At 38.5% G+C, this 26469-nt stretch overlaps 1 pseudogene; it reads left to right on the forward strand.

Annotated features, from left to right (window-relative positions):
* The window catches only part of LOC149219665 (glucan endo-1,3-beta-glucosidase 13-like), a 103264-nt pseudogene that overhangs the window by 1107 nt on the left and 75688 nt on the right, over nucleotides 1-26469 (forward strand).

The raw sequence follows: 26469 nt of genomic DNA on the forward strand, positions 1-26469 counted from the left end.
AATTATTTTGTATAGAGCCTTGTCAGTCCTCTGTCAGCCATGCTTTCAAGTATTTCAGGTACTAAGTTATTTGGGTCCCCACATGTCCTTAGGAAAATTAAGGGATGAGATAACATGAGTCATTCCAACTCGTGCCCTGAATCTATTTTTTACCTATTGATGTAAGTCTTTTGTTACTACTTATTATGACCAACAAAATTCTACCATAACATAACCCAACTTAAAGACAACACTCCTCATCTTCCTTTTACATAAATGCTTTATGGATCTCCCTACTATACTTTCCCAAGACCAACGTCCCTTCTTGGTAGGTCTCTCCACCATACTGCTAATTGCACAACAGACACACACTAGTGACTACCACATTCTATAAATATCTCTAGTCTCAGTTATTGGTGTCCTTGTCACACTCAATCGATATAGTCTTGCAGGTCTATTTTTTGTCATACCTTTTTTTTTTGTTATTTTGTGTCTTTAACTTTAGCACCATATTGTATTTCAAAATTTGTAGGTAGTGAGCAATGGTTACTTTGAGACAACACTAGCAACTCAAGTGCCAACATAATTATTGATTACAAGAGTGTGGCATTCAATATCACAAAAGAAGTTATTGATTTTTCTTCATTGCATGAAGGTTGATTGAACTGACATTGAATTGATGCTTATCTAGTAGTGTTCATATTTAGTATTTACTGTCTTACATGATCATGTTATATTACTGAAAAGTTTAATTTTTGGCAGGGATATCTTTTTGTTGGGCTATGAAAAGTATTATATGAGGGGTCTAAGTGGTTAGGTGTTAATACTTTTAAAGGGTGTGATTTTATATTGGTAATGGAAATGAAGTTGGATTTTATCCTTTTTTTTTATTACAGTGGAATTGGCAACAAGGGCAGCCTCGTGACTCGCATTACATGAGGTCGATTCTGACTGCTACCTCTATAACCATTGGGAGCTGCGCCCGCCCCTCTATACAGCACCAGGGTAAGTCTGGGGGATTTGAACTCGTAACCTTCAATAGGAGTCCGCCTTTCTAATGAACTTCACCGCATTGTGATTACCAACTTGCCTACCCCCGTGGGGCTCTTTTTGTTTTTAAGCTTGGTAGGACTTTCTCATTTTCGAGTTTTTACATGTCCATTATTCACCCCATTTCTGGGGAGGGTAGCACAAGAATCGAACCCAAGATCTCTAGTTCGGTGAGACTTCATTTCCACGGCCATTGCCACTTTAGCTACCCCATGCGGACTAAAGTTGGATTTTATCTTTGACTAGAAATCAAGTTTGATTTGATGACGTTGGGACCTATTTCTTTTCACATAGATAGAGTCCTAGTATTAAATGATAAATAACTAATTTAAGAATACTAATGCTAAGCAACAATGGGCTTATTCAAGTACATGAAATTGTGTTGATGTCTAGCTTTGATATCTTGGAAAATTTAGTGGTTTGTTTGCTATTTGTGTTGAGAGGATTTTGTCAAGTTTCATATTTTTGGTTTGTTTTGGTCAAATATTTTGTTAGTCCCTTGAATGCTTATAGTTCTCATTTCATGCATATATCCATAGATCTATTTTTATTATTATAATTATTATTGTTTTCTTCATATATTTGGTGGTTTGAGGAAATATATTTTATTTCCTTTCACTTTGTGCCAGTGGCATGATTTCAACATCTTCACCTTTTAGAATCTAGTAAAATATTATTCTTATTTTATATTTTCTTGGGAAATAACTATTGATATTTGGAAAGAGAAATAAGCCCTAGGTAGCTAAGCAAAGAGAAAAAAGGTTTATGTACTAGTTTCCTGTGCATTCATCGTAGGAGACCTATTGGCATGAGACCGACATTCCTTTTATGAAATTACACTTTTGATGCCAAGGCTAAAAGAAAATATGTTTGTTTCCTTTGAAGGTGATTTTTTTTTTGCTTGTTGCATAATTTGCTATGACTACTATCATATGCCTTTCAGACTTCATGGGTAAGAAGACTAATCTATGTGTAGATCTGGAATCACATGAGTAGAAGCTATGTTTCCATCTTTCAATATTCATCAACATGTGTAAGGGTACCAATATGTGGAGAAGAACTCGGTTCTCAGGATGCCTTAGCCCTGGGTTTAAAACATTCCTCTAGGTAATTCAAACTCTTCTTCAAGCACAAATATAAGTTTTTTGTTCATAAGAAGTGCATGTTCATGTGCAATTTTGTATATGTGTAAGAAATGCATGTTCACAGAAAGTAATGAAGCACCAAACTTCCAAATTCTAGAGGAAATCAATGAGATTTGACAAACAACATTGTTGGAGCATCTCTAACAATATATTTAGCTTTCACTTCTCATTTTTTTAATTTGCTAGATATGTACTGGTAGAATTTGGTTGCAACAAACTGGATTATTAAGTTTGTATCATCATCTAATGTTTTCTATAGTATAATAAGCTGGAGAAGTTTAGATTATTATCTTTCTATAATGCTTGATTTAAAAATTTGTAAGTTATCCTTTTGCATTTTGTCTTTTTTGTGAATTGGAGATATTATTGACACCTTTGGATTAAGATATTTGAATTTTTTTAGTCCTTGTGTGCTTTTGGTTTCATTTATTTATTGTTCTTTTTCTATCAATTTATGATTCAGGAAAACAAGAATTTTTCCCATACCAAACAAGCATCTAGTATGAAGTTGAAGCATTGTGTTTGTGAACTATCTAATAGATCTTACAAGCTTTCTCTCTTTGAGGACCAACATATGTTCTATTTGTTCATGGTTTAGATGAGAATGTTGATGAAGAGATGTTGTTGGATGATTTAATTGTGAGTTAAATCCCTGTCATTAAATTGTCAACCCGAGGTTCGTGAACTGATGAGGTATATGTGTAATATATGTACTAGGTGATTATTTCTCAGAATAGATTAATCTAATGCAAGAAACTTGAAACTAATTACAAAGAAAATAATGAAATCAAATGAAAAGAAAGTGCACACATTCTCTCTCAAGCATGTTCTCTCTCAATCACTTTCTCTCTCAAAGACTAGCTCTACAAAAACCAACAATTCTAATGAATAAGTTACTCTTTCCAAATAATAAGTGTCACAAACTAACTTTTTTGTAGGAACTTTGACTTGTTTGTGACGAATTTACTCATGTTTCAAGGGGATTTGCATTTGTACCTTTTCATTTGGTATTGAGTTTCATACATTTATTTATGAAATCTCCAAAGTTGATTCCCATTATTTGCTACTTATTTTCCTTTTTCATATGCATAGTTTGTTTTTCTATGCATGAGTGTCCTTCTAGATCAAAGAAGCAACAAAGGCTTTGGAGGCAACTAATGGAAAAAAATTGGAATGGAATGGTCAAACCTTGAGGGTTGCATATGAAAATAGTATTCATGGTCTAGGCTCCTCTGTTGGTACTTCTCATTCCAATAGCCTTGTGGTGCTACAATTGAAGTTGCAACCTTTACACATCAGATTTGTTATTATATCATCTATTTTTCTTAACATCATTTATGCTTTCAAGAAAAACAAATTATTATTTTTTTTTCTATATTGTATAATTTTGTTGCATTGGATTTAAACACAAAAAATTAGTTATCTTTGTAATGTGCATAAGTTGATAGGTGCTACTGCTTGACACAATACATTGCTAAATAAGAAACTGGTTGCTAGGAAATTGTGCCAAATTCTACCTCCATTGTCTAAAGTATCATTATTTTTACATTGTTCATTTATTTCTTTTTGCAGTATGGCTCTATTGGATGGGCACCTAAGGAGTACAACCCGGATGATAAACAACACATTGAAGGCAAAATGATGGGCACAAATGTTGAAGGTTACAATGTAGGAAATTTAGTTATTAACCCTTCTGAAGGAGGCACGGTTTCTCAACCTGGGTTTGTTTTAGATGAAGCATCTAGGTTTTACTATGATGGTCATACTGGTATGCATTTATTTTGTCTCATATTACCCTTCTTTTGCTAGGTTTTTTTTCACGAGTTCATGCCCTTCTAATGCTAGGTATTATCATTGAGCACTAGTTGTGTAGTTTGGCAAATATTTATTGTGGATGAGACTTGCAACACCAAACACTAGTCTTATGTTCCTTAACTTAATTGTTTGGACAATCATGTAGGGCTCTATTATGATGCTAATAATGGTACTTGGTATTCTTATGACCAAGAGACACAATAGTATGTGCCTTATGTGGATCAAGCTAGTGACATGAATAATACATCAAGCAAGTCTACTGAGGGGGAAACTAATCATTGAAAAGTGGTCATTTAAGCTCTGTCTACAACAATCACTACTAATAAGGAAGCTTCAGAGAAAAGAAAAAGAAAAAAAACAAACAAACAAAACAAAACAAAACAACAAACCTCTTTACAAGATAATTACCAAGCTGTTGTAGTTGTTACACAGGAAACTATAAAGAAAGATAAGGAAAAATTAAAAGAAATTAAGCTGGCCTCTAAAGGAAATATATTGGCTAGTAAAAAGAAAATCAACATTGCCTTGACAATGTGGAAGCAACGTAATCATGAAGGGAAAGTTGCTCATATTATCCTAGATGATGATTCCTCTCCAGAAACATTACCTACCTCTTCAGATGAGAAGCATAATAATACTAATAATGAAAATTTGTACTAGATGATGATTCCTTTCCAACAACAATACCTACCTCTTCAGATGAGAAGAGCATAATAATACTAATAATGCAAATTTGTCTAGTAAAGGCGTAAGTGCTCAAAAATTTCAGTCTAACATGGTAAATAACAAATAAGCTAATCATGGATTGTCATCTCTAGGACGTGGAGCATGAAATCCATTTGGTGGTGATTATGAAATATATTTCATTAGTTTGGTAGAAGATGCTAGAATGGTGAATAATGGTTGTGTTGGTTGGAAAAATCATATTTTCCATTCATATGGATCAGATCTACTTTTTCTTTCCTCTGTGTTGTGTGGCTTTAAGCTCTAGTCTATGTACTGAGTACTTTCCTTTCTAAATTAGCAGTTGGCTGGTATTGCAGTTGCTTTTTTGTATATTCCTGATTCCAGTTATGTTTGAATCCATTATACCCGATTAAGAGCTTTTTTAAATTACACTAGAATTTGGTCAAGTGATGTGTGAGGTTTTTAAAACTAGTGAGTTCTATACAAGCTAACTTTTCTAAGCTTTGGAATTAATTTATATTTTAACTACTTCAAGAGAAACCATGGTGGTTGCTTTAGTTGATCTGCAAAGTCATTTCCTTCCAATTATTTTCCTTTCCTTTTTGAAATTGGGCAAAATTTAATTGGAGATCAAAGTTATGAAATCTTATAAAATTGATGTTGTCTCAAAGCAGGATGCCAAGAGGTTTTGTTCCATTAGGGGCCTAGAATAAAATTCATCACAAAAAAAGTGTCCCTTTAGTGTGTGGTCTCACTTAGGTTAATTTTACTATTTACTTAATGCACTGCTATTATGTCGTTCATTTGACATTTTTGTATCATTTTATTATATGGTTGAACAATTTGTTTCTTGTATATTCATGAGTTGTCCACCCTGTTAGCTTTCCTTTTCCAAAACCTTGTTTATATAGTCACTTTCTCCATTTCATGTTTTAATATGGTTGTTTCCTTCATTTTTTATATAAATTTTATTGTTCAATTCTTTTTTTGAAGTTTTATCATAGAATGATATAAGATTTTTCCCCAATTTTTCATTGTCCGTATTATTTTTTATCTTATGTATCTTTACAAAATATTTTCAAACATTCAAAGCATTTTGTAAGCAGGCATGCTATATGGTTGGCATAGGTATCTTGTTGTGATGAATGATTGATTAATAGTTTGGAGGCTTTGAGACTATCTTTTGGATTTTCTGTAAAGGATAGTCATGTGGATTCCACCTTCATGTCATGATTGTCCTGTGATATAACTTAGCCTATTTAAATTAAGTTGAAATAATTGGCTACTGTAGATGTATCTGGAACAGTGCTTGAGTAGTGTTTTGTATTATAAACTAGTCAAATTGGATGTAAGGAAATGGGAGGCTTCAATATTATTTTTGTATTTTGTGTCAGTATAACCAAGTGGTTGCTGCCTTATTTGGTGGATTCCTATCTAAATTGAGGTGAAACAGATGGAAATTTTTGGTATTACAACCTTCTCAAACAGGATGTAAGAAATTGGGTTTATAAAGTTATTGTATATCTTACATTGCATCTTTCATATTTTGTATTGATTCCTGACATTTACTCCTACATCTATTAGGTTTTATTAGATACTTTGGACCCAATCATCTACCTTCAGGATTAGTGTTAACTTTACAGGTTTCCCAACACATGAAAATTGCATACTCTTGTGTAGGAAGTTATGTGATATGAGCTAGACTGGAGATCCTCTTGCACAGGAAGGCAGCTGATATGAAATGGAGTGGAATTTTGTTTGTCATTGTAAAATATTATCAATACATGATGTTCCTATCAACCCACAAGTCAGATTTGTGAGAGTTTCCTTGTGTGGAAATTAGATAGAGCAAAGAAAAATGTTCCAGTGTGAAACAAAATTTTTAGAAGGATCTCACAAAAACTTTATGTGCAGTGCAGTGAGCTACTTAGGTTGATTCTATTATTAATTATTTTTGTGTGGTTACCCAAATGACCTATGGTTAGGATTATGGTCTACACCTCTCTAAATGTATTCATTTCAAGGTCCTTGTTCAACCCATATTATAATAATTAACTACAAAGGTAATCATGAGAAGTTTAGTGAGTAATGTACCTTTGGTCTTTCTTTTTACTATTCTAGGGGCATGTTGTATTGAAATAGAGTTGTAATGCATTGAAAGCATTGTAAGCTTATCTTTGATTCAAATCATGGTAAGGTCCTTGTACAAAACCCTTATTATGTCACTATTATGCAGTGACATCTATGATTCATGGGTTTGTATTATTTATGTTCGTACAAATAATTTTCCAAGAATCCATATATTAACCTTGGATTTTTATTTTTCACAGATAATGATTGGAGCATAGATGCCACATCAAGGCTATAGAGCCCGATGCAGCAACTCCTCTATCAATGCGATGGGCAACAGGCTCCTCGAGGAAACACAATTCTTCCTCTGTCAATGTGACGGGCGGCAAGGTCCTCAAGGAAATTCATTTATTCAAGTTGTGTGTAGCTTTTTTACATATTCATTTCTTTCAAAATTTAACATGTATCCTCCCCCGATGCTCTAATACCATGTATCAACCCCTAATGCTATCATACCAGTGAAATGAATATGGTTCCAGTCCTAATTCCAACTACACCAACTACCCATGCCTAACCCCATTAATGGAAGAACATCATAACGAATTATCCATGTATAATATCCCATATTCCCCCTCTCTTAAGACCTGAGTAGAACCCGTGAAGTTCCGGGAGAAATTGCGATAGTGAGATTGATGTTATTGATAGCTCGAGTGGTATTTCTCGCAATTTGGTCTTCACAGGAAAAGGTGAGTAATGTGTCTTCAAACTGGACTTTGAACAAATTATTGGTCATTGAATAGTTGGGAATTAAAGAGTTGAGGTAAAAATAGGGATTTTTTACTGTTATTTATCTCACATTAACCTAATTGAAATTAATGAACAGAACCCGTCATGCAAAATATTTTTGAACTTTTGTCTCTTATGGGTGCACATGTGGGAATCAATTAGCTCACAATATTGAGCAAGCGTGAAGCCTTTAGGTATTATTTTCTTCTCACCCCTGTATTTTTCTCTTGAAATCTTGATTTGGGCATTGAATACACCAAATTGAAAAAATAAAGAGACAATAAGGAGATTGGAAAAGATAAGGAGATACCAGGAGAAGGTCATTGAAGCTCCAAAGAACTATGATACATTTAAGGCCTATAACTTGAATAATACCTCGATCCCAACCCAATGAGAGATGAACCCAAACAAACTGAATAGATAAAAGAGTCTCGGGTTGCTGGATATAATGGGAAATTGCCAACATCCCAGTAGTTTAGTGTTATCCTAGCCTAATGCTACCACCAAAGCCTTGGAAATAGTCCCTATTGTCCCCCCTCCATTTTCGATTAGGCATGAATGAAGAAAAATCCCAATTTTCCATCCTCTTTTTTAGTTTCAAACCCACATCAACCAAGATAAATATTTAGAAGAGCCAACCCGATAAAAGCCCATGAGCCAGATGCCCCAGTCCAAATCTATCAGAATGGGAGTGTAAGCCCATCCACAAGTGTAATGGTCTAATGGCATTCCCCTATGACCTCATTCACCTCCAAGAAGATGCCCCCAAAACCCTAATTATCTTTAGATATTTTCCTGATGAGAGAGATGAGCCATCCTTTCTATATTACCTTAGAATTGCCAAACCTACATCTCCATAACTACTTATATAACTATGGGGCTTCAATGACTCTGAGGATTCACACTCTTTTAAGCCTATTGTAATTTTACAAATGAAATCAAGCCTGATTTATACCATTCGAATATGGTTTTACACATTTTGGTTTATAGGGTAAAAATCTCTTTTGTGATGGTGTGAATGCTTCAGTTATTCCTCTGTATGCTTGTGACAATTCTAGTTTAATATGTTGTTCTAATTTTATTAATTTCTGGTTGTGATAACCATTAGTATTTACTGGTGTGTATTATAAGATTAAAACTACATTATCAATAGAATCTTTGCTTGTGGAGTGTTGGTGTGGGTTTTGATGCCAATTTCTAGTGAGTTGGATTGTTGAGCACAAGAATTGTTGTGTGTGGTTTCATTTACATATGGAAGCTTTCAATTGCACTTTATACATTCACAATTAATTACCCATAGCTCCTTACCTTTTTCTTTGAATTATTGATTCATTGGATGGTTGTTGAGTGTGACATTGGGTTTCCCACAGTGTCCATAGACTCCGTCTCACATAACGATTGCTATTTCACTAGATCATGGGCTTAGTAATCGATGTTTATTCTTAATTGACAGAGATCTTTATTCATTGGTTAATTATAATTCTTTAGCACAATCCCAGGTTTCCTAATTGATGAAAATTACCTTGTTTTTGTTGTTCTTGTTGATCTTAGTTCTAACAAATTTGTCAGAGATGCATTTGTTGGGTTTGATTCCACCATTCTGGAAACCTTCAATGAGAGGAAAATTGCATCAATCAGTACACAACATGATATCATGGATGTATCCAAAATCAGAGGGATAGTTGAGAATTCCAAACACATTCTTAAGGTGATTCTTACCTCAAGCTCAAGATTGTTTCCTACTTTTGAAAAGAGAGAAGTCGGTATTGTAGGGCTATTAAGGTATTGCAATTAGAAATGTATGTCCATATTATAAATATTTGAAAGATCTAATGGTTTCTTACATATTTTGGGGACTGTCATTAGACATCCTCTTTGCATTGTTTGACTTATTTTCCTATAAACTTCCATCTACATTAACCTTCCATGGTTTTTTATATCTTTTCATAACTGGCATTTAGATATCCCCTTTATGTTGTTTGTCTTTTTTTCCATATAAACTTTCATTTTCTCTCCCCCCTTAAAGAGTTTGCATTCAAAAATCTTATTTCTTCTTCTTATTTCTTTTGTTTTGTTTCTTAAGCAATGTTTCCTAAGGTTAATATTTCTCTTAGTTCTGTAGTTTGACATGTTTTCTTTTGGCTCTATTCAAATTGAACAAGAATTCGGCTCATTTGACAAATACACATGGGACTTCGTGAATTTCAAGCCCATTATGAATAAAAAATAAGTATGCAAGGACCATTGCTGTGAAGTCATCCAAAGCAGAAACTATTAGCAAGGGTCTGGTGAAGCGAAATTTCCAATTTATTGGCCCGAAAATCATGTACTCCTTCATGCAAGTTGCAGGCCTGACTAATGATCATCTTGTAAATTTCTTTAGACATGAAGAATGCCTTAGACTATCCCAACAAGGGAGCTGCAACTAGAGTGAATTCCAGTAAGCAATGTTACATATTCAGCTAATTGTAATGTTTTTAACTAGGTTATTGTGATGCTTACTGTTAGAGCCTAGATTTGCCTCAGGCTAAAAAGACAAGGTTCTAGGTCCACATCAAACCACGCTCAGCCTTGTAGCTAGCCCTACGAGGACAGGAGAGGACTCTCTCCGGGTGAATCTCAGCAAAAGATAATCGATGGGGCTTGAGATGACTGAAATATAAACTAATTTTAGGCTAGGTATGAAGTACAAAGTTTTGATTTGAGTTTTTGGAGGTTTTGTTGGAAAAGAAGGACAGGCAAATTTTGGGTCAGGGGATGAGGCCAGATTTTTGCAGAGTTCAGGTAGGGGCAAGATAGGCAGTAGTTTTGATGCTTTGGATTGAATTAATGGGTGGATCAGACTAGTGAGGAGCCAAGGAGGGCAAGAAGGTCTCAAGAGTCCTCCTCAAACAGATGAAAACATGAATAATTAAACAAAATATACAGGCAGAGCATAGCAGTCCAATGAATTCTACTTTAATCACTCATTTGTTTGATTGCAGAAGAAAAGAGAAAGGAAAATGATACACATAAACATCAGTGAACTTACAAATACGTAGAGAAAAACACCATCAAAACATAGAGCCACATGGATCCCAACAAGTGCTACAAAACCCTGGTCTTTCCTTTGCCAAAATTGCAGAAATGAAATGTACAATAGAGTGCCAAGCAATCCCAAGTATCCAACCTTCTACCAAAATCCAACCCCTACACTATGAAAATCATAAAATATATACATTTTCTCATCCTTGTACTAAGGGATTGAGCTTAACCATTTTCTTCAAAATAGAATTAGTTACATTAAACTTGGGCCGAATTTCTGAAAATAGGTGTTGAAGATGAACTCGTATCTCCTAAAAAATAGCACCGGTTACAAAAATGAAAGAGGTTTTTGTAGATAAGGTCATGTTGGAGAAAAACCTCTCTCAAAATTTGGAAATTCATTTCTAGTAGCTCGCAATCTGTTCCACAAAATCATCTCCAAAACAGAAAATCATTAAAAATTTAAATCTGTGAAAATGAGCTGTAAAGATCTAGTCACATATCCCAATCCATGATAGCTGTAAAAAATCTGAAAGAGGTTTTTTTTATATGGATTGTGCTTAAAAAAAAACTCCTTGGGTTTTTAAAATTACTTTCCATATGTTGTAAAATGGCCCCGCACTAAAATGACTAAAACAGTAAAAAATATGAAAAATTTGCTTTGTTTTAATGTAGGCTCCAAATATCACCGTATATCTCCCACATAGTAGCACCTGTGCATAAAATGAAGGAGGTTTTTGTTACTTAGTATGTGATGAACAAAAACCGCTTTCACTTTTGAAAAATTCCTTACCATTATTTCAGAAACTGATTTTGTACTAAACTTGTCATTATGTGCAGCGACTGACCTCAAAACATGCATAACCAAGAATCACTCATTCATTTCTTCTAATCCAAGAACCGGTTACAGGAGTGTGATATACCGTTGGAAATATTTTTCCGAGCTTCTTCTGATGGACACACTTGTGACATGTTTTGTGCTGAACATCATGTGCAAAACATCTAACAAAACCAGACATAGTAAGAGCTCATGTTGATCCCTGGTGACAGGCTACAAAGACTGGAACTAACACTTACGACAAAGGTTGCTCTTAGTGAAGATCTATCTCCATATTTGAACAAATGTGAGTGGAAACCTAGTGGCAAAAGTAGTGGTTGGTGTGCTTTCTTTTATTGACTTATCTGTATATATTAAGTGTTGTACTATATACAAAAGTAAAAACAAGTACCCATTTATATTGCAGTAGAAGCTCTGAAGAAATACAATTGTTTTAGTTGTGTTTCTTTTTGTTATTTTAAGTTTTTTATAGCTTTACATTCTCTTTAGACCACCATATATTGGGAGAGGATCTTCAGTTTATCCCATGTGTCGTAATGGTGGTGATGTAATAATGATTTGTATGTGTAAAATTGAAGATTTTAAAAATTTTGCAAGTTAAATTTATATGTGTTTTGGGTAGAGGATCAGCTTACTAGACACATAATCAAGTAAATTTTAACCAAAATTTACATCCAAAGCGAGAAAAAATAAGCATATCTAAAACACATAACACAAAGCATGATAAAAGAGTTCACCCCTCTCCTGGGCTACATCTCTTGGTCTAGCTTCCAATGCAGGGCCTCTTTCATTAAAATTTCTCAAAAGTGTGTTTACATTCTTTACAAAGCTCAAAAAGTAGAACTGATGTCTCTAATGGATCCAGCACTATCAAAAAACCCCATTTTGGTTATTTTGCACCTTATTTGGCCAAAAATTGAGTAAGTTATGATTGTTTCTCTATTTTTCCAAATTTTCTAACTAGTGATCTTACAATTCGCCACAAACCTAGCTTGAGCGCCCCAAATGCGGAAACAGTGTGCAAACCTGGACTACATTCCCACTCAATGGGTGAAATTATAGGACGTATAACTCTACCATTAAGCCCCCGGTTCTAAATTTTGTGGTCATGTGGCGCCATGTCACTGTGTTGGGTGTTGAAGATTCTCGGTCGAGGGTTAACAGATCTCCACGTCCCTTTCCTTCCGCTAGTGGTCATATCATGGGTCATATGACCCGGGGTTTGCCCCCCATTTCCTCTACATTTGTGGTTTCATGGCACCATGTGCCTTGGGGCTGGCCCCCATTTCCTCCGCTCAGTCATAGCGTTGGCTCTGGTTGTGCATTGTGGCTTAGGCCATGGTCGTGGGTTCAGATAAGGCCTAGATCTTCCCCCCCGCTGGTGATTCTGTGGTGCTGGGGTGGCCAAGGGTTAGGGCTTAGCCCGACCCCCTCCCCCATATGGCGCATTACAAAAACTTAAATAACGTTTCTTCGTTATGTATTAACAAGCAATACCTGTGGCGAATTAGTGCGGGCCTGTTGTTGTTCAGTGGAGGTCACAAGTTTGAATATTGCAAATGTAGTTCAACCTCATACAAAATTTTGCACGAATGAGTGGAGGCCAGGTGGGAGCCACTGATTGTCCCATGTAGCACTCCCTCATTGGGCCACATCAAAGAAAAACATTAACTAATAAAAACTTGCCATTCCACAACCAATCAAAATGAGACAAGTGGCAGTTAATGATTGGTCCACCAAATACTTAGTCAAGCCCAGTCATCATATGGATTGCTGACTTGGTGTACCTGCAACCCACATTCAAAAATTTTAGTTGTTTCCCAAATCAATTAGAACGTGATTTCGAGAGCATCTGATGTCAGTTTTGAGTGAAACGAGTTGCGGTGGATTCAGGGCGACGAGATAATCACTTTGGCGCCAATTTCAACCCAATCCAAGAACTTTGAATTTTGAGCATAAAACAAATCCACCAAATCAGTCCTACCCATTGGAAGCTTTTAGACCTCCAAAATCCCTTTATCAGTCAATACATAGATGAGGGTATAGATTTGTCAACCTTCCAGGCTCAATCCACTGAAATTTTTCTTGACTTTGTCGCTTTGAGATTTTCATGAAAGTACATCACTTTCCTGGATTTTGGAGTCCTTGACTTTCTGTCAACTGTGACATCTTTCTGCAATTGTCCAAAATATGCAGAACAGAAAAACTGAACACTGTCATCATGAAGATGCTTAGCATGTCTAGCCTTGCACTTGGCTCGACTCTTTACCGAATGTGATCGTCATCGCCACGCACCATCATTTTTCAACACCAAAACATTATGAAACCCACGAGAATATGTTTTGGGACTAATGTCCTCTTTGTCAAATAGCCTTTGCATTTGCTTTTTGACCTCTGCATGCTTTAACACTGGTATCTTATTCACACCAATGTTCAACAATGATGCATCCTACTGCAAATTCACTTCATTTTGTTTACCTCTTTTAGGAGGCAACATGTTAGACTCCCAAAACATGTTATCACATGAATTAGAAATATCAATGAAATCAGATTTCAAACTCGATTCATATCCTTGAAATGTTTTAGATTCCTCAAAATCTTTGTGTTTGATCATTAACAATGTAAATTTTTAACTATCATTAACAATCCTCTTCATTTGTCCCGCATTTACAAGAGATGCATTCAACTTCTTGTTGTGTGCTCTAACAATGTACTCAACCCCATTCTTAAACAAATGATATTTGTTCTCATGGTGATGAAAAATAGCTCTCCTATCATATAGATATGGGCTTCCCAAAACAATACCACATATATCAATTGGAATTACATCAAGCTCTACCTCATCTAAAAAGTTTGCAGTGATTGCAAATTTCAGTTTACATCTTTTTGTCACATGCAATTTTGCATTGTCACATATCCAACCTAGAGGATAAGGTTTAGGATGAGGAATGGTTTCTAAATTCAACTTCTTGACAATGTCTTCTGAGATAATATTTTCTTGTGAACCACTATCAAATAGTGTATCTATCTTGGTATGTTTTGAAATGACTCTAATATGGAAAAGCTTTATTCTTGTTTTTTCATCTTGAGTTTCATTGAGACAATTTAAAGAAATAGTACTTGAAATGTCCTTACCTTTCAAACCCATGGATGTGATATTTATTTCATCTCCATAAGAAAACCCTAAATATTATTGTGTAATTGCAGTTGTCTTCTCTTTCTCCTTATTTTTAAACTTTTTGGATCTCATCTCTAGATGAAATTTCCAGCAATGATCTTCATCATGGCCCTCTTTGGAACAATGTTTACATGTAAATTTTTCTTTCTCCATATTAATGGCAGCATTCTTCTTTCATTTTCCTTTGAACTTGCCCTTTCCTTTTTCTCTAGACTCGAAGGAACTCTCACAAGTTTCTTCATAAACATTTTTCCCACTTGCCTCTAAATGAGTTTCCTTTACACAAACTTCATCTTTCTTTGTAGGGTTAAACATGAGAATTGTGTGTCTCAAATAACTATGCAATCCTCCAATTTATTTGAGAAAATTATCTTGTGAGGACAAATCTATACCCAAATTCAAATCTCTTTTTATAAATTCTTGAGTATAAGATTGCACATTTTTCCCTTTAGCTTGCCTAAAGTTTTTCCAATCCATAATATATTTTTGCATGTATGATAATGGATAAAATTGCCTTCTTATTGCAACAACAAAATAATTCCAAGAGGATAAAACCTTACCATGTTTCTTCATGTCCTCTTGAGTTTTGGATTCCCACCAAATTAATGTTGCACCTTCCAGTCCAAGAGAAGCAAGTTGAATCTTGGTTTCATCATCTTTGATTATTTGTATCTTGCAATACAGTTCATCTGACGAATCCAATTATCCAATCTCTCTGCATTCACCTCTCCATTGTACATAGATGGTTCAAACTTAATGTCAAGCTTAAGAAAAGGAGTTTTACCATGACCCCTTGGGAAATTTGGAGGTGTTTGTGAAAGGGTAGAAGAAGTTGAAGATGAGGATGAGGATGATGATGGAGGTGAATGTGGTGGTTTGACACCATTCCCTCCATTCCCTTTTGGAGGCTTGTCTCATTTTCTTCCATCTCCTTTTGGAGGCTTTGAGTTATCTCCATATAGTCTGGCATTCCTCTCCTCATATAGAACCTTAACCATCTCAGACATCTCAAAGAATTATTTTTTGAGAGTTTTCTCATCTTCAAACATCTCGTCAGGACCTTCTTTATGTTCCATGACTATTGAAGCTTGAGGTGTGTTTGTTCTCCTTGAAATAATTTGAGATATTGGCTCCACATGTTCTCCTTCTCCTCTTTTGAGATTCAACCTTGTAAGCATCATAAAAACACTTGCAAATAAATCAAATCTTCATAATAACCTGTTTCTCTGATACAAAAATGATCTATATGTGTAAACTTGAAGATTTGAAACAATTTGCAAGTTAAATTTATATTTGTTTTGGGTAAAGGATCATCATAATCAAGTAAATTTTAACCATAATTTACAGCCAAACAGAGAAAAAATAAGTATATCTTAAACACATAACACAAAGCATGATAAATGAGTTCACCCCTCTCCTGGGCTACATCTCCCGGTCCAACTTCCAATGCAAGGCCTCTTTCATTAAAAATGATCAAAAGTGTGTTTACGTGCTTTACAAATCTCAAAAAATAGAACTGGTGTCTCCAATGGATCCATCACTGTCAAAAACCCCCATTTTGGTTCTTTTTGCACCTCATTTGGCAAAATATTGTGTAAGTTATGACTGTTTCTCTATTTTTCTAAATTTTCTAACTAAAGATCCTACAATTCGCCCCAAACCTGGCTTGAGCACCCCAAATGCGGAAACGACACACAAACCTGGCCTACATTCCCACTCGACAGGCAAAATTGTAGGACAAATAACTCTGCCATTGAGCCCCCAGTTCCGAATTTTGTGGTCATGTGGCGCCATACCACTATGTTGGGTGCCTTAGATTCTAGGTCGAGGGCTAACAAATCTCTGTGCCCCTTTCCTTCCATCGGTGGTCATATCACGGGTCATAAGACCCAAGATTGGCCCCCCATTTCCTCCATGTCTGTGGTTTCATGGCACCATGTGCCTTGGGGTTGCCCCCCCATTTCCTCTGCTTGGTCATAGCGCTGGCTAAGGTTGTGCGTTGTGGCTTTGGCCATGGTCATGGGTTGGGATAAGGTCTAGCCCTTGACCCCCTACCTATGTTCCCGTGGCGCTAAGGTGGCCAGGGGCTACAGATTAGCCCAACCCCCTCCCCCATATGGTGCATTACAAAAACTTAAATAAGGTTTATTTATTATGTATTAACAAGCAATACCTATGGCACATTGGTGCGAGCCTTTTGTTGTTCAATGGAGGTCAAAAGTTCGAATCTTACAGAGGCAGTTCGACCTCATACAAAATTTTGCACGAATGAGTGGAGGCCATGTGGCAACCACTGATTGGCCCATGTGGCACTCCCTCATTGGTGTTGTGGGGAAAAATGCCTATTTAGGACGATCCTATCCACCTAAGGTGTGACAGCGCCTTAGCAACAAACGAATACATCTATCATGATTTCTTCCTTTATGAAATATGAAAGAGAGGAGATCGGCAGAATTACCGTTATCTTCCGGTTGTCCCTCGAACTAGATCCTCTTCTCTTTGTATGTCCACAGCTACTTGCCTCCTCGCTCGATCAAGAGAACAGCTACTTGAATCCCACGAGATCACAAGAGAACAGCTACCTGTGACAAGAGAACAACTACTTGCAACAAGAGAAGAACACAATACAAAGGCAAATATACATATTCATAAATGATTCAGGATTAGAAGTAAATCAAATATACCAATGCAATCATACAAAATACACCAGCATATAGGAAAGAATCAAGATAGCTTTATTGAAAGTAACAGGGTTCAGGAAGAGATACAACCCATAGGGCTCCAACCCAGCATCTCCTTCCCAGCAGAATGGAATTCCTTCTTCAGCTCCTTTCAAAGCATAACACACCCAATATTTCTAGCCACAAACCAACAGCAATTATTTGCAAATACTAAATTCCAGCCTCCCTTGACCTCATGGAGAGAGATCTATATATAGGAGTTTTGGAGAGAGGATGAGTCAGCTTTAGGCTGGTATAAAACTGACTAGTGTCCTCTCCCACTTCAGTTCTTGAGTCCACTTGGAGGTTCTTGCTTCCACTTGGAGATTTGGAACCTCTTACTCATCACCAGTCGAATTCCCTGATCCAAGTGTCATTTTGGAAGCTTCCTGGGCATTGACACCTTGAGGAATGACTCTGCCACTTGTCCAAACTCGCTCAGCACAGGTAGCCTTCTTTGCAGTTGACATTCAACACAGGTAGACAGTGGAGCAGTTGACATTCAACGCAGATGCTCAGTGGAGCAGTTGACATGATCCAGAATTGCCTTGTTTTGAGTGTTTTCAGGCGGAGAACTTTTGTGAATTGCTGTGGTTACTTGGCCTTGTTTCTCTAGGGGTAGGAACAACATGTTTAGGGACTTTGGATCCCTTGATTATTGACATTTCATGCTCAGTGATGCCAGGCACAAAAATGCCTATAACAGTTGCCCCCTAAAGTATGAGGCCGTTTATCGGGTGAAATGCTTTATCCAGGAGGGTCCGAAGTTCATCCATCTGCTGGGAGGAGACCTGTAATAAAATACAATACAATACATTATGATTCATACTGCTTTCATGATCTAGCTGAGGCGGGCATTCCCATGCTCAGCTTTATAAATTCATTTTTTGTACAAAGAACAGACGATCGTCTGATGGTAGACTGATAATTTTGGTGAAATTATCATCCTTTGAGTAGGATGATCATCTGCTGTAATGATGTACATATCAAATGTCTTTATTTTTCCTGAATATATATCGCAGCCCGGATGGATGAAACTAGATCCGGGGTCTTCAAACTCGTTCGATCTTCACTCTAAGTACAAGTCGATCCATGTGAGAATTGCGCTGAAGTCGAACATGGAAAGACATCGCTTGATTACCGGTCAATGATGTAAACCGTTAACAAGCGCGAGAGGAATCACCGATAATGATAATGACCCTCAAGGTACTGCAGTACAATTCACGTGGTGTGAATAAAGGACTTGGCGTCGAACACCACGCAAAATCTTCTGGTCGAAGGTCATTGATGTATACCTGTCGCCGGAAGTGAGAAACTTGCCATTGAGGCATGCAAGCTTCAAAGTACTGAAGGGGGTGTTCCTAGATCAACTCCTTGGATAATGAGCTGATGTCGACAAGGAGCGATCCGTCAAAGGAGGGCCTTAATGAATCCCACATCAGTGACACGGAACGGAGCTAATGATTTTAATGGAGGTGAAAAACAATCTGTGACATATGATTCAGGGTGGCGGTCATAAATGGATGAAGGATAATGTATGGCAGTGGATGGGACCCGGTTGACTCTTTCTGAACGACTTCTCTTGAACATATGGCGACACTGATGTGATGGATCGGTAGCATTACCCCAAATATGGATGGTATGGCAAGACCATGGTGATGTGACCGGTGAATGAAACAACCCAACCCGAATGTGATACGGAGGAAAAGTGTCATGTTCAAGAGCGACCTGCTACCATCAAAGTTTTCTTGAATCTTTCCCAATTTTTCCCCAGTCATTGCTGACCAGTACCTCTTTATTTTTGTCAAGCTTGAGGAGGATAACATATGCTTGTTCTATAACCTGCCCTTCGGGCAAGCCCATCGCTATGTTTTAACGAGCCTAGCGATAGGGAAACTCGTTCTCGTCTAAAGACAAGTTTGTCGCTATTTATCATTTTAACAAGTCTAACGACAAAGATAACTCGGTCCTTTTCATTTTTAGAGAGTCTGAAAAGGTACATAAAGTTAACTCCAAAATTCCTTTTTCGTCATCTAATCCCTTAAGTCCGAAAAAGTATAAAACAATACAGAAGGGATGATTTTTCGATAACTTTAACGAGCCGAACAAAACAAGCGCTCGTTCTTTTTGTGCAATAATCCCTCAGGTCCAAAAAGATTAAAATCTAGAGGAGGGATAGCTCTTTCGGTCCTTTAACGAGCTGAAAGGCCAAAACTCGGCAATCTTTTCATATTTTACGAGTCAGATGAAAAGAGCTTAAAGAAGACTCGTCTTTTGAGGAACGAGTGATAAACAGGGATAGCAACTGATTCCAGGTACAGGTTGGAATTTTCCAATCACGGCAGTGTCACAAGGATGGCTAGGTGAAATCACTCTTCGCAGCTGTTCCTCAAAAATGGGTAAACAATCATATGGAGGTGAACGATCGACCAAATGACAAGTGGAGGTGGCAGGTGCAAACACGACCAAGGCTTTTATGGCTGATAAATTTACGATCACAGCGGTTATTTACCGGGATAGGTTCATTTTTTAGTTAAAAATGAGCTTAAACTCTGGAGGAAACATTGCTCACTGCTTTTATTTATTTTTTAACGAGCATGAAGACCGCGTTAAAACTGCTCGGATCTTGCGTTTATTTTTTAACGAGCATGAACTTTATGCTAAAACTGCTCGATATATAGTCAAATTTCGATTTTTACCATAAATAGATTTTCTCTTTTCAAGGATAGTACTGCATCCTCAATTGCTGCAACAAACTTTGTTAGAAATGAATAATATTTGCATGAAAATGAGATTATAACCCTAATATTTCGCTTTGAACTACGTAAAAAGCCATTAAAAGGTGTTTTTACCTCTCATTTTACCATTTCATTTGAATTTGGTTTGTTGGAGCTCTGGAGGTGCCTCTTCCCCCTTGATTTTCACCAGCTGATTCCGGGAGATTCTGCGGACGATTTTCAGCGCCGTCTGGACCAGGTAGGAGCTAAACTCTAGCTCTTTCTTTTCATGGTTTCTTTTTCCCATTTTGTGCCTGTTTTCCTGCCCCCATGAGCCCCTGGGGTTTCATTAGGGCGCTCTGGCATCAGCGCAGGCAGTCCATTCGAAACCTGCGCTGAATGTCAAGCTGCCTTAAGGCAGTTTGACCTTCAACGCAGGTAGGACACTTGCCAACTGCGCTGATCTCAGAAAAACAGCTCTATGCACATTTTTTGATGAAATTTTGCCAGTTTCTCATCAAACTCAGGAACTTACTCCTTCTCTTGTTTGTTTTGCAGGGATCTTTGAGCAAAATGTCCCTTACATGGCGAGAACGAGAACATGAAGAGGAGGACATGATTGCCCTCCATGACCCTGTCACGGTGAACGCGCTGCGGAACTGTGGCCTGCTGAAGTTTTTCCGTATCTCTAGCATGAGAGCACAGATCTCTCTACTGCAGTATATGCTTGATGCTTGGGATCCCATTAACCAAGTATTCCAGATTAGGGGAAAATCCATCCCCTTGACCATAGAGGACATTTACTTCTTGACTGGATTGTCAAGGCGGGGTGCCCCCATTTCTTTGTCAGGTTCGGCCCGGGGGAATGACTCCGTGAGAGATTATGTCCGTCAGTATTGCAGGGAAGGTTCCCAGCCGAGCAGAGACGGCAAGGTGGTTATCCGTGAGATCACTGACAGGTCTCTCAGGTCCATTATGTATACCATTGGTAGGATGGCCGGTAGCGCCTCTCTCCATGTTGCCAACAGATCTTATGTGCAGCACGCCTTGGAGTGTCTCCAACCGAAAGTATTCAACTGGTGTGATGCAGTACTTGCTTAGATGAAAAGTCAATTGACCAAGGTAAAGGACGGGAAGCTGAAGAACTTTGGGTATGGTTCTATTCTGACTGCCTTTGCCTTGGAGAAAATACCACTGATGCAGCCTCAGTATATCGCACTCGACTTGCCTTCTCCTACCGAGCCACGCATGCAGAGATGGGTTGACCACATGTCTAGGCATGCCGGTCAATCTCAGGTTACTTTCACTGATACCTTTTTCAGGTGGTTCGAGCGCCAGGAGATGGTCTATTCTGAGTACCCATATGTTGGCATGGATTTCCGAGGTGATCCGGATTTGGTGCTACCGGATGGCAAACAGTGGGGCGCTATTGGTAAAACTTTTGACCATATCACTGTTTACTGTTCTTACTTATAATGTCCTTGTGCTTTATTCTATCAAGACTTTAATCAAACTCATGTGTGCGTGCAGATGTTGGTCCTGTTCGTCCAGCAGCTCGCCCGAAAGCGCCAGTTGCTGCCCCAGCAGGGGAGACTGCTGGGAGGGTTATTCTCTGCGACCTTGATGTGGCAGAGACTCTTACAGCTGTGCAGGAGCAGGTTGAGAGCCTTACACTCGGCATTCCCGATGTGAGGATTGACGAGTTACCTTTACAGTTGCAGCGACATACTACTGGTGTGCCTAGACGATGGACTCGTCTCTTGCGCATGATTGCACAGGCCGTGACGTGCTATCATGAGCATCACTAGACTAGGGTGCCCCCTAGCATTTTGAGTTTTTGGGTCATATGACCGATTTTGTCTTGGTTACAGAACATTATGTATGAACTATGAACAGCTTATATATATTTTGATTTTCGAGTTTTATTCTGGTTGAGTTATATGATCCATATGTACAATCATTGATGATGTGTCTCTTTTATAAATGTTGCAAATGTCTATCTAACACATAATTTGCTAATGAGTCGGTTAATGTGTTTAAGTTTCTGGAAATATGCTGGTATTGAATTGAATCAAACTGTCTTTCCAAAATCTTAACCCTTAGGAACATGCGATAAATAGCTGGATTGCGAACGGAATATATACCATTGAGCTGTAGTATTACGAGCTGTGAGTCTAGCCTGACAATTAGTCGGCGTATGCCACGTGTGATGGCATCAGAGAGTAGTTCTATCAACGCGCTATACTCAGCGATGTTATTCGTTGATTTCCCAATACTCACTCCTCTGAAACTTACTAACTCGCCGCTTGGATCAAAAATGGCCCAGGCTGCGGAGGATAGGTTCCGCGAACTACGACTCGCTCCGTCGGCATATCCAACACATGTCTCCAGAAGGTTCGACATCTGCAACAAATGAAAAAGGTGGATCACTCGACCAAAACAAATACTTTTAGCGAAAACAAAATACAACAAAAGCATGCAGGTTACTATTTAAGCATAGTAACGCTTGAGGTACAACCCGTTGCGGGGCTGCGCCAGTGGAATTCCGTCATAATCCATTAACTCGTAGGCTCCTTTTGCTAACACCCTTTTAACAATATAGGGGCCCATCCATAAGGAATTGAATTTTCCTGCTCCCAATTTATCGGATTCTTGGTCATAAAGCAAGACCAAATCACCTTCTGAGAAGACACGAGGTTTGACATTTTTGTCGAACTGCGCCTTGACTCGTTTCTTATGGCTTTCGTTAGCCAAAGCGGCGTCACGACGGGTTTCATCCAACTGGATTAATTCCAAGAAACGAGCCTCTTCTTCTGAAGTTCCGGGGAGGAGATCAATTGCGAGCTTAAGCGACGAAATTTCGCACTGGATTGGCAAGACTGCTTCCAGGCCATACACCAGTTGAAAAGGTGTGAACCCAGTCGCGTCCTTTACCGACGTTCGGTAAGCCCACAAGGCTGAGTACAGGATTAGGTGCCATCTTCTTTTATGAACCCCGATCATCCTTTGCAACATACGCTTCAGGACCTTGTTGATTGCTTCAACTTGCCCATTGGCTTGCGGATAATACGGGGTAGAGCTGTCGTGAGATAGCCCTAGCTTGGCAGCTAATTCGACCATCATGTGATTGCGAAAATGCGATCCATGATCTGTAACTATAGCCTGTGGTACGCCGAACCTGGTGACTACATGATTGAAAAAGAAAAGGGCAGCTGTTTCACCAGTGTTATCCAATGTAGGCATCGCCTCGGCCCATTTGGTAAAATAGTCAACAGCGACTATAATATACCCATGCCCCCCGGTCGAGGTGGGGTTACATTGCATGAAATCGATGCCCCACTTGGCGAAGGGCCCAACAGCAACTATTGGCTGTAAAGGTGCGGGCGGTCTTCTGGTTTTGCTATCAAAAATTTGACAAGCGTGGCAACTTCTGACTGCGATTATGCAATCTTTGAACATGGTTGGTCAGAAGTATCCTGCTCGTAAGATTTTTTGTGTTGTTGCATATCCAGATTGATGCCCCCCACACGCGCCTGAATGACACTCATTCAGGGCTTTTTCGGCCTCCTCATGGGTAAGGCACCTTCTCAGAACTGTATCGATACCACGACGGTAAAGCGTATCACCGACGATCATGTAGTCTTTGGCTTGGTATCGTATGCGTTTGTGTTCAGAGTGAGAGGTGTTAGGCCTGAACTTTTGGGTTTGGAGATAAACTATGATATCTCCGTACCATTCATCGCTTGTAGATATCAGAAACAAACTTTCGTCCACGATTGACTCTTCTGATGTTTCATCGTTGGACGACGATGGGAGATCGCACAATAATTCTGCGAAAACTAGAGCTTTCTTTGATTTGGATCTTACAAATTCCAGATCAAACTCTTGAAGGATCGCTATCCATTTTGAATATTTGCCCCCCAGCAACTGTCGCGACAGTATATAAGTCATGGGGTTGCAATCTGACAAAATGGTAGTTTTCCGAAAGAGGACATAATGTCGAAACCTTTGAATCGCTTGAACAGCTGCAAGCGCTAGTTTTTCAACATAAGAATATTTACTCTCTGTATCATTTAAGTTTTTACTTAAATAATATATAGGATGTTCAATTCCATCGACTTCTTGAACTAAAACCATCGCAATGGTCGTATCCACTGCAGCTAGATACAGGTTAAAATCTCTTTGATAGTCCGGGGCGTACATTAATGATGCTTTTACTAGACAATCTTTCAGAGCATCAAAGGAAGCTTGCGCCACCTGGTCCCAGACGAAAGGTACATCCTTTTTCAAAAGACGAGTATAACCTTTAGCAAGTTCTGCGTAATTTGGAATGAACCTCCTCAGAAAGTTTGCTTTCCCTTGGAGTTTCTGAATCTGAAGCAAATTTGAAGGTGGAGGCAAATTAATGATTGCCTGAACCTTGCAAGGGTCGAGACGAATCCCATCTTTAGAGACTACAAAGCCAAGTAAACGACCAGAACCGACGCAAAACACACATTTGTGTGGATTGAGTCTTATCTTGTAGTGTCGGCAACGTAGAAATATCGCTCTTAAATGCTGCGGATGATCAGTCCGCTTTCGCGAATGATCCGGGAGGTCGTCGAGATAAGGTTGAACAATGTTCTTGATGTCATGGAAGGCATAATTCATTGCCCTCTGAAACGTCGCCCCTGCGTTCTTTAAACCAAAGGGTAATTTTCGATAAGCGAATGTGCCCCATGGACAAATAAATGCAGTCTTTGACTGGTCCTGTGGGCGGATATTTATTTGATTATACCCGGAAAATCCATCCATAAATGAAAAGATTTCACATCCAGCGCATTCATCAATTATCTGGTCGATGAAGGGCGTAGGGTAGTTGTCCTTTGGACAAGCTTGGTTTACATCCCTATAATCGACACACACTCTAATCGTCCCTTGTTTCTTCATAACAGGGACAATATTCGAAACCCAATCGGTTAGAGGAACCGGGTAGATGAATCCAGCATGGAGAAGTTTTTCAACTTCTGCTTTAATGGCAGCGACTTTCTTGGGGTGCACCTGCCGAAGCCGTTGTCTAACTGGTTTGACATCAGGATACATTTTAATTTCATGTTCAACGATACTCGAGTCAATGCCTGGCATTTCATCATATGACCAAGCAAAGACATCTCTGAATTCGCGAAAAAGAGCGTTATATATTTCCAGTTCTGAAGGGGAACAACCTTTGCCGACATAAATATTCTCTACAACATTTGTTTTAGTCGAGATATTTATGGCTATAGTCTCTTCAATATTGGATAAGTTTCGCTCGGAATCCACCGTATTTACAGTATTTGTTAGGAATTCAAAAACTGAAGGGTGATAAAGGTCACGTTGAGTATCTTCTTCATATTCCGGAAGAAGGGAACGATGGTGGTGATCATTCCATGGTGCCCCCTCAATCAACATTGATTGTAAGATTCCTTCGTCAGTCCCATGTACTTTCGACCAAGGATCTGATGGGGTACCATATTCTCTAGACCTATCTACCCAAACGCTTGACGAGCGTTGATTTGGGTTCGCCTCCCATGCTTGAAACATTGATTGCTACAATATTTCTAAAGGGCTTGGGGGCAAAACAATTGCATGATCCATGTCGACACTGTCTTTTGCGACCTTCGTGGAAGATATCATGTTGCAGGTTGCTACAAACGGTATATTTCCTATGTAAATAGGAGGTGGTAGCGCGAAAGTTCCCATCATTGTGGGGTCTTTCAATAATCCTACTCCGATATCTTGAAGCGAATGGTTGCTCTCATGGATCATGGGAATGCTTCCTGTAACTTGTGAACCATTAGGGAGGAAGTTCTGTTGGTCGACGACCGTAATCCCTCCTTCAAACAGGAATGCGATCTTCCTAAAATAAGTCGACACAACAGCTGCCATGGCATAGATCCATGGTCTACCCAGTAGGATGTTGTAGTCAAGATTTCCATCGATGACCTCAACATCAATTTCCACTGTTTTTCCTCCCAGTTCAACCTTCAAGTTATTAAGGATACCGTACGGGGTATAAGTCCTTCCGTCAAAAGCTTTTAATGTTGTCGAAGATCGCGACAAGGTTGGAGATCCTAATGTTTTCCAGCAACTCATCGACATAATACATGTAGATGCTCCCTCATCAATAATTGTTCTGTGAACAGTTTTGTTGAGGGCTTTCACTTGAATAAGGAAAGCTAGTTGAGCTGGTAACTGAGGATCGTATCCTTTGTGATCAAAGGATACAAGATTGGAATCCTTAGGATCAACCCCACCAATAGCCGATAACAAAGCCTGCCTTTGGGATGGGCAATTTTGTAATACTTCAAGAGTCGACATAGCGGATGGCGATTGGGCCAAATCTTCCACTATGTTATAATGCTGCGCCGCCCTGGCGCGAGGATTAAATGTCGACTTGTGTACTACTCCCTTTGGCGGTTTTATTGTTAATTCAGGAATG

Source organism: Pinus tabuliformis, chromosome Q (assembly GCF_031772625.1).
Source record: "Pinus tabuliformis cultivar Carrire ecotype Pingquan chromosome Q, CPIR1, whole genome shotgun sequence".
In the NCBI taxonomy this organism is placed as follows: domain Eukaryota; kingdom Viridiplantae; phylum Streptophyta; class Pinopsida; order Pinales; family Pinaceae; genus Pinus; species Pinus tabuliformis.